This window comes from Panthera pardus, unplaced genomic scaffold, assembly GCF_024362965.1.
Source record: "Panthera pardus isolate Hobbes unplaced genomic scaffold, ASM2436296v1 HiC_scaffold_23, whole genome shotgun sequence".
In the NCBI taxonomy this organism is placed as follows: Eukaryota; Metazoa; Chordata; class Mammalia; order Carnivora; family Felidae; genus Panthera; species Panthera pardus.
In genome coordinates this window covers 1,347,058-1,356,646 of record NW_026526799.1, presented here as the reverse complement: position 1 = coordinate 1,356,646, position 9,589 = coordinate 1,347,058, and the positions used below count along the sequence as shown (strand labels likewise).

The 9,589-nt window shown below is 62.2% G+C and overlaps 1 long non-coding RNA gene across 1 annotated transcript; it reads right to left on the bottom strand.

The window, feature by feature from the left end:
* Window positions 1-212: 212 nt before the first annotated feature.
* On the bottom strand, window positions 213-4,068 carry LOC109273567 (uncharacterized). Its single transcript, XR_002083138.2, has 2 exons — window positions 3,937-4,068; window positions 213-3,480 (listed from the first exon to the last, which is right to left on the bottom strand). It is a non-coding gene; the product is annotated as an uncharacterized LOC109273567 (long non-coding RNA).
* Window positions 4,069-9,589: the final 5,521 nt, after the last annotated feature.

The following is a 9,589-nucleotide window of genomic DNA, read 5'->3' as shown; positions in this document are numbered from 1 at the left end:
GCCTACCTGCCCACACCCTGCACCACCCACCCGTGCCCTGCGCCCTGTTCTGGCCTGGCTTCCTTCCTCTACTTTGGTCTGAGACCCTCTGACGGAGAGGTCAGCAACAAAACCACTGAAACGCTTGACTTCTTGCATTTCTTGCAAGTCTGGGATCCGAAGTGTGGAAAACCTCTTTTGTGTTCCTTACTACAATTACTAGCACCCAAAAGAACGTAAACATACTATAAATCTTCATATAAAAGTGTGCCCTTCCATTGGAAATCTCTTAATCGAATAGGGCTTTAAAAATCATTTCATCTTCGCTGTACACCCGTGGATGACTATCCTTTTTGCGAGGGTTCCTCCCCAACTGCCTTTTCATTTTATGTCCTTTACGGCCGTCAGCACCGAGAACCATTTTGTTACTGTTTAAGGAGGCAGGAGCGAAAGGAGTTCTGTTGTATAAATGACATTCGGTCGGTAATCCGCCAAAAGCACATAGTGATCCGTCCTCGGATTGTCTTTAACGTGGAGGTTTTCGGCTGGTTTCTTCTTAGCACCTTCTCCGCAGAGACACCAACCCTGCGAGCTGTCGCTCTGCTGGAGGTTTGCACCCCCTGGGGGCCGCGCCACCGAGGGAGGCCCGGGGTGCGGGGCAGGAGGGGAAGGAGACCTCGGCAAAGAGCGCACATGAAGCAGGGTCCCCCCTGGAGCTCGGTGCCCGGCTGCCCTTGGGAAGCCCTCAGGTACCCTGGAGAGTCCGTGAGTCGCCCCTGGTTTCTGCGCCTTCTCGGTCTTGCGTGGGCTCCACAAGCTCACAGACGGCGTCAGGCTCCCGTGGGCACCGCCCCCACCGCTTCTCTAGCCCCCTTCTCCCTGGGTGACTTCCGCGGCTCCCAGGACCCTGGAACTCGAAGTGCGTTAATGACCCCCAAATCCTTGCGTCCCGATGTCCAGCCGCGACGTCTCTCCTGAGCCACGGACCCACCGGATTGCCCCCCGTGAGTGTCCCGTCCACGCGTCACCCGCGCCGTGCCCCAGGCAGACCTGCTCCTCCCCACCAAACGTGCCCTCCTTTCTTGGGTGTCACTGCAGCACGAGTGTCCCTGACCCACGTGACCCTCCAGTGTCCCGATGCCCTTGCCACTGGCCACTGTGCCTCTGCTCCCTGAGTCCTCTCGTCCACCGCCTGCTCCTCTCCACCCAGTGGTCTCTGCCTTGTCTGGGTCCTGAGCGTGTGTCACCGGCTACGGGCACATCCTACCCCACCTCCATCACGCTGGTCTTCTCTCGCCCGGACTCGCCCCTGCTTCCGGAATGTTCTTTCCAGAATGCAGATGTGACTGCGTGGGTGCCTTGCTTCAAGCCCCCCGCAAACAGGATAAGGTCTTGCCTCGGTCCCCGGCTGCGGGACGCTGGTTTCTGCCGAGCTGCTCGCAGCCCCCGCACCTTGCCCATCCCCGGGCCCAGCTCTCCGCCTGGCTGTCTCTCTGGGCAAATTCCACACAGCCTGGAGTGTCAGCTCCGTCACCGTCTCATCTGGGAGGCTTTCCAGCCCAGCCCGTGTCCCCGTCTGTCCGCACACGGCACACCGTCCCGTCACTGTCACTGCCGTGAGCGACTTGAAGGCGGGTCTTCCCCGTGGGAACTTCCGAGCTTCACAGGAGGCGTCGCAGGCGAGGGGGTCCCTCACCCACGAGGGGCGTTGGCGGGGTGCACGGCGGCCGCAGAGGGAGGGGACGCCCCTGCCACCCACCAGCGGCCTCGCCCAGCCCAGCAGCCTGTCTGAGCGTCAGCCTCTCGGCCCGACAGCAGGTGCCAGACGAAGGGCTTCCTGCCTCTGCTGCGTCCCACTGGGGAACCCGAGGCATGTCATCCGCACGACGGGTGCCCTCTGGGAGCCCCCGTGACCACGGTCAGCGGTGACACCGAAACCCTGCCCGTGGGTCGTGGTGAACAGAGCTGACAAATGTTTGCATGACTCGTGTCCACGTGTGAATTTAAAAAAAGTCTAAACAGCATCTCACCTATGCGTTTTGGAGTCAGACGGTCCTGGATTTTAATTCCGACTCTGCTGCGTCGGCTGTGAGGCCTGTCGAGTCCTGGGTGTTGGACACCAGGGGACACCGTGACACCGAGGTGACAGGAGGTGTACCTCTTACTGCCGGCCACGCGGGGGTACAGCGAATACCGTTTCCCTCAAACATGCCTGTATCCCCTCAGAGTCCTTGACAGTCCCTGTTGTCTGTTTTGTTTTCCGGTGGCTTCTCTCTCTGTCTCGCCCGCATCCCAGCCTGGGACGTCCCTGGGGCCAGCACCTGACTCTCCTCTGCCCCTGGCACCCGCTCCTGCGAGGCCCGCGGTCCTCCTCGGGAGGGCCTCCTTCTGGGCCTGTTAAAAACCCACATGGCCCAGGTCTGCGTGCTTGGCTATCGTTGCTTCAAACTCACGACCGGGGAAACGTGACAAAGCCGGAGCTGGCGCTTTCGCTGCCAGGGACCCCAGCGGCTTTCCCGTCTGCACGCACCGTCCGGAGCCTGGAGGGGCCCCGGGCAGGCGGCCTGCGGCCCTGTGCTGGGGACCCACCGGCCGGCCGTGCGCACCAGCACAAGCCCTCGGGGTGCAAGCCCTCACTGGTGTGGGCGGGAGCCAGCAGGCTGGCAGGGAGGGGACGGGGCCAGAGAGGGCAGGGGCTGGGACCGGGCCCCTCTGTCTGGGGTTCTGAGTCCCTGTATCCTGCCGGCCCCTCTACTTGTGGGAAAGGGGTGCAGGCATCTCCCCTAGAGGGTCCACGCCAGTGGCCCCAAGCTCCCTGTGGTGGGGGGGGACCCCTGCGCAGGTGGCCCTGTACTGGCGAGCAGCTCTCAAGCAGTGAGGAGGCAGCACAGGCCACGTGGCCTCCAGACCACTTTCCGGAGCCCTGGTGCTTTCTCGGGGCCACCGGGCACGGTCCCCATAATGACACGGGGACGTACCTCTGACCACCAGCCCCTCCATCCCAGGACCAAGTGCCAAGAGGGGGGCTCAACTCCGGGGACTGGGCTTTCCCTCCTCCAGGCCCCGAGAGCTTGTGTTTTCCCCGCCCGTGACATTTTTCTTTACATATGTGATAGTTCAAATGACTCGAGAAATGGGAAGTGGGAAGAGAAGGTTCTGGAAACCCCCCTCCCCCGAGCTTTTCTAATGCCGGCGCGGCGTTAGAAGCTGTCTGTGGCAGGCGCGGAGGCAGGGGCTCCGGGGGTGGCAGAGGAGGGGGGTTTCCTTTGGAAGTCACCTTCATTAGAACGATTAGAACGAGGTCACGAAGACAGTCCAATGCAACCGAGCTTCTGTTGTTAACAAAACATTCGTGCCCGGGAGGAATTTTCGTACCTGCAAGATGGGGCAGCGTGGACGGCCGCCGGGCGCCCCCGACTCGTCACTAGCGTCTGACCGGTTGCCCCTCTCATTCCGTCTTGCTCCGCACCTCGCGTTCCCTTTGCTAAAGTGGAAGCAGTCCTGAGGGGAGGGGTGCCCGGGGGGCTCAGTCAGTTAAGTGTCTGGCTCCGGTCACCATCTCACGGTTCGTGGGACCGAGCCCCACGTCGGGCTCTGCGCTGACCCCGAGGAACCTGCTGGGGGTTCTCTCTCTCCCCCTCCCTCTCTGTCCTTCCCCTGCTGGCTCTCCGTGTCTTTGGGGAGCTGGGAGAAAATCTGGAAATGTTCTTCTGGTCCACGAGGGGAGGGGGTGACAGGTGGAAAGACAGGTCCAGAGAGGAAAAGGGGCCCAGGAAGCCCGAGCTTGCGCCGGGCCTAGCGTCCGGGTCCGAGCGTTCCCTCCAGGCGGTCAGGACCCTGAGCTGCCGTGTGCCGCTGGGAGGGAGGAAGGTGTCGGGGGAACTCGGGGGCACCCCCAGTCCTTAGAGAGTGGGGGAGCACCTCGCATCGACAGGGGGTCCTCCTGCTGAGAATCACCTGTGCTTCCCTGAGAGACTGGGGTCGTGTTTCCAAGCAGGCGGGACGTCACTGCAGCCCGGGCCCCTCTCTCTACCGGGTCGGGTCCCTGCTGGAGGCGGCAGGTGCCTCTGTGAAGGGGGGGACATCCAGTCTCCTGGTCACTGGTGACACTGGTGACACGATGGTGGCTTCTGACTCAGGCCAGGGCGCGGGGAGTCCCCACCACGTGGGCACTGAGGGACACAGCGTTCCAGAAGCCTTTGGGCATGAAGGGCCTGATGGGAGTGATTCTTGGCCTTTCTTGCCGCTGGAGCGGCGTCCTGAGGGCGGGGGGAGGCAGTGCCGGAATGTGCCGGCCCGGTGACGGTGTGAACGGGGGCGGGGGGAGGGGAGCCCGGGCGTGAACGGAGGGGCAGGCAGGAGCCCGGGCCTGGTGAGGGCGTCCACGTGTCCAGCGGCCCTCAGTATTTCATCCTTAGTTTGACGATCAACCACAGCAGTTCGTGGCGCTCCCCTCCTACGGCCAAGATCGGGACGGTGAGGTCACAGGGATCACGGAGTGGGGTCACAGGGATCGAGGACAGCGCAGTCACAGAGAAGTTGGCAAAGTGCAGACGCCGTCAATCCCTCCATCCCAGTGTCCTCACAACCTGGCTTGTGCCTCAGGTCCCCTCGGGTCCCAGGCGGCAGCACCAGCAGGGGTCGCCCGTGACTGACGTTCTGGTCACGGGCATTTTCCTCTTGCAGTCGGTTGGTTCACAGTCAGGCTCCAGCACATTCACAGGGGCTGTGTGTGTGTAAGTGCAGGGGTGTGTGTGTGTGTGTGTGTGTGTGTCAGTGTGACGCATAAGTGCACGTATGTGTGAGCACGAGCGTGTGCGTGTATACGTGCATGTGAGCGAGTGTAAGCGTGATGCGTAAGCACGTGTATGTGTGGTGTGGGTGCATCGTGTGCACGTGTGCGCGCGTGTATGTGCGAGTATTGAGCGTGCGTGTATGTGTGTGTGTGTGTATGTGAGTGTGCGTGTGTGATGTGTCGGTGCGCGTGTGTGTGCATGTGTGGGAGCACGTGAGCGTGTGCCCCGAGGCGTGTGTGAGCAGAGGGGGAGCAATCCCGAAACCAAAGCCTGCCTTCGGCGACTGTGGGTAACGAGCCCTCGTTTCCGCCCCCCCCTTTCTCCTTCCCTCGCAACCGGTACGTCCTTCACGAGCTCAGATGGACGCGAGCCCGCAGCTCCGCCGACAGGCGTGAGTCCGAAAGAACGCCGGCAGGGACTCGGCAGATACTTGCACACCCACGTGCACACCGGCGGTTCCCGCTACGGCCAGAAGGCGCACGCGAGGTGCCGTGCACCGACGAGCCAGGGGATCCGCAAAATGTGGTTTACACACGGGATGAAATACCGCGTAGCCTTGAAAGGGAAGGCGGTTGTGACACAGGAGACGGCCCGGATGAACCTCGAGGACACCGCGCTCGGGACGTGAGCCGGGACGTGAACCGGTTCACGTACACGAGGCGGGCTAGCGCCGCTCACTCACGGGGACGGGGGGGGGAGGGGCGGCATGGTGGCTGCCGGGGCCCGGGTGGGGGCGGGGAGCTATCATTTAGCGGCTCAGAGTGATCGTCACACGGGACGATGAAAGCGTTCGGGGGGCGGGCGGTGGGGATGGTGGCTCGAGAGCGTGGATGTGGTCACTGCCAGTGAACATACGATCACGAGCGGTCACTGTGGGACATTCTGCGTGACGTGTGCGTGAGCACACGTACACACACATACACACACACACAAGTCAAATGGGCCGTGTGCACCAAAACCTCGCCGAAGCGCGGTTCGTTCCGGCAAACCCCAAGGCAAGGCACCGTTGACTGCCCCTTCGGCTCCTGGCTCTGAAGGATGGTAAGACAAGGGTTTGACACGAGGCCGCAGTGTGACCCTCACCTGTGCCCGGTGACTCACGGGCCCCGTGCCGTGGCAGGAAGCGCGGAAGGGAGCCCCTCTGAGGCCGCAAGGCCGGTCCGCGCTCTTCTGAAGACGTCCGGTGCCGACCGTCCCCGAGAGCTCCGCCTCGTCGTCCCAAGGGGGCCTCGGCTTTCTGGGCCCATGCCCGACGGCGTGGCGCCCGGTAGGACGAGGGGCCACGGCCGAGATTTGCACGCGCGAGAGGCGCCTGGCCCAGGCTGTGGCAGCTACTGAGGTCGTGCTGGACTCGGAACTCCCTCGGGGGACCCCCACCCCCTGCTCTTGCTCGCGCTCCTTGTCTGCCTGGCCGAGCGCCTTCGAGGCAGTGAGGTGGCAGCCCGCACCGTGTGGTTGGGTGACCGTGGCCAGGAGGGTGCGGGCGGAGCCCCGTCGGGGGACCGTTGCAGGTCTAGGCAGGATGTGACGGGGGCGGGACGAGACTCGGCCTCCTCGGGTTGGGACACGTCTCAGAGGCAGCGCTTGTCAGGACACGCCGCCGGGTGACACGTCGGGACGTGCCGTCAGGTGGACGTGGCGCGTGCGTTAAACAGAGCGGACGGGCACGGTCCCGGGCTCTGTGCTCGGTGGATGGCGACGCCATTTCCTGAGATGGGGACACGAGGGAGGAGTGGGCTGGGCTGGGGGCACGCGGGGAATCAGAAGTTTGGTTCTGGACACGTGAAATCTGGGATGCCCGCTCACCATGTGGGTGGAGAGGCCAGGCAGGCAGGTGGGCCTGGGGGTCCGGGTTCACGGGAAGCACGTGGGAGAGGCACACTGAGCGGGAAGATGGCCCAGAGCTCCGCACGTCCTAGATCAGGTCCGGAGCGGGGAGCGGGGAGCGGGGAGCGGGGACGGCGCCCAGTGGCTTTGCTGTCGGGGGCAGAGCTTACGGGCGGGGGTTGCCACATGGTCCCACCCACACCACGATGATGGCACCCACCCTGGGAAGTGTGGTCCCGTGACCCAGAAGAGCAGAGGTCGGGGGGGTGACCATCCCACGCCGGGAAGGGAGGAACACCGAGCCTCGCCGCATCTCGGAAAACCTGTGTCCTGACTTCTTTCAGGAATGTTCTCGGCGACACCACAGCCTGAGTTCTCCTGATGGCGTCGTGATGGGGGAGACACGTTTGTTTGAAACCTGTTCATAAAAAAACCACAATTTTGACTTTTGACAAAAAGAAGAATTGATCGAAAAACCCCTGGAACCAAGGACTTGAGGGCGACGAGGACACTCCGTCCCTGTCACCCCTCCTCCCTGCGTGTGGGTTCTGTTCGTGCTTGCCGACTTCCTCTCCCGGGTGACACAGCCCGTGCGGCCCTGTTGTCGGAGCCTGGGCGCCGGGGAGGGCCGTGTCGGCCGCACCGTGTTTCAGCGCTTAAAGCCTCGAGGGGGGGCTCCAGTTGTGCGGAGGCCAAGTGCCTGCCCCATCCGTCAGCCGTACTCAGGGTTTGGAGGGTTTGCGGCCGAGCACGTACCTCCAGCCGGGACCGTGTGATGGGGGCTGTGGAGCGGACGACCCCTCAGAATAAAAGGGAAGTGCTGCTGGACCCAACGATACATGTTCCTGCAAAACCAGGTCAATAAAGATCCGTCTTTTCTTGACCCGGGGAGGGACCTCCTTCACGGCGGACACAACGCTTCGATTATTGGCAAATACTCACTCCCCTCCCGCTGCAGGAGGGGCCGTGTGATCCGCACCATCGGGGCGGTGGAGGCTTGAAGCCCGTTTCCGTGCTGGGCTCACGCCCTCGTGCGTCGGCCTTCTCCAGCAGTGGCACACAGGCCACTCGTCCCTCAGGGACGGGAGACGCCGGAGCGGGGCCGTCCCAGCCGCGTGCACATCTGGCACCGGGGTCGGCTCCCCGTCTGCCCAGCTGCGCTCACACCCGCGGGCACGCGGAGTCCCCGTCGGAGCGCTGCACGGGGCCGGGGGGCTCCTTACGCAACAGCATTACCGCAGGGGAGCCAGCTGACACGGCTGCCGCGGCTTCCTGTCCCAGCCTCAGCCCCACAGGCTCTCTGGGGCTCAAGTTCACCCTCTTCTCTTTCCCTGATGCCCCTTCGGAGCCACGGACGCGGCCCGTGTCCTCCTCCAAACCCCGCACGTCTGCCGCTCGGGGTCTCCTGACCGCTCCTCGTCGGTCACTGTGTGGTCCTGGCTCGGGCCTCATCGTCTGTGCCCGACGTGACCTCAGCGGCCGCGGTTAGGTTCCAGAACTTGTAAAGAACTGTTCAACTCGGTAAAGAAAACAATTTGAGTTTTTAGGAGACGGACGCGTGCTTTGAACGGATGCTTCGTGAAAAGAAGGTACAGAAACGGCCAGTGAACACACAGAGGTGTTAAAACCACGATGAGGTGTCACTCCAGACCCACCAGAAGGATAACATTACGAGGACGGACCACACGAGTGTTGGCCGGGGGGCGGGGCGCCCGGGGCCCCGCGTGTGGCGGGGCTGGGGCACGGTGGCACGGTCACTTCGGCACATGCTGCGGCGGTTTCCAATGAGTTTGAGCTTATCCGTTCAGAACGCGGCAGCCAGAACGAGCCGCTTACCGCACGGCCCCCCGCAGTCCCACCGCTAGATGTTTCCCTGGGAGAGACAAACACTCAGTCCGCTAGGAAGACTTGGCGTGCAGCGGTTTTTAGCAGCTTTATTCGTGACCTCCCAAACCGCCGGGCGGAGAACGGATAAGCCCCTCGAGGTAGATCCACACGACGGAACGTATCGCTCGGTAATAAAAAGGAACAAACTTGATTTTCTCAACCGCGTGCACGACCGAAGCCGTTCAGCTGAGCGCCAGAAGCCAGGCGTGTGCGCTGACTGACGTCCCGTTTGTGGGATTTCAGGCCAGGGAAAAGGAGCCCCCCGTGACATCCAGCAGACCAGTGGCGGCCCGTGGCCAGAAGGGGGGCGTAGGGGACCGGCCACAAAGGGGCGCGAAGAGACGTTTCGGGGTGGTCGAAACGCTTCGTGCGCTGACGGGGATGTTGACACCGGTGAGAACTCACTGAAGTACACGCTTCAAGTGGATGGATTTTTATGTCTGGAAATCCTCCCTCAATAGCGCTGATGAACAGCCTGTTTTCCCGTCTTCCTCAGTAATCAGTCCTGCAGAGATGGTACCTCCTACATCACAGATCTGACCGTGTCTCTCCCCTGCGTAAACCTCCTGAGGTTCAGGGGCGCCCGGGTGGCTCAGTCGGTTGAGTGTCCGACTTCGGCTCAGGTCACGATCTCACGGTTTATGAGTTCAAGCCCCGCGTTGGGCTCTGTGCTGACGGCTCGGAGCCTGGAGCCTGTTTCAGATTCTGTGTCTCCCTCTCTCTGACCCTCCCCCGTTCATGCCATGTCTCTCTCTGTCTCAAAAATAAAAAAATAAAAAAATGTCTTTTAATAAAAATGATCACATGTATCCGATGCATGCACAAATACAGATTTATACATATGAGTGTTTTAAAGCATCGTATGAAACCCGGGGTGCCTGGGTGGCTCGGTCGGTTGGGCATCCGACTTCAGCTCGGGTCATGATCTCATGGTCCACGAGTTCGAGCCCCGCGCCGGGCTCTGTGCTGACGGCTCGGAGCCTGGAGCCCGCTTCGGATTCTGTGTCTCCCTCTCTCTCTGCCCCTCCCCCGCTCACACTCTTTCCCCTAAAAATAAATTAAAAACATTTAAAAACATTTTTGACAACCTCCCAAGGTTC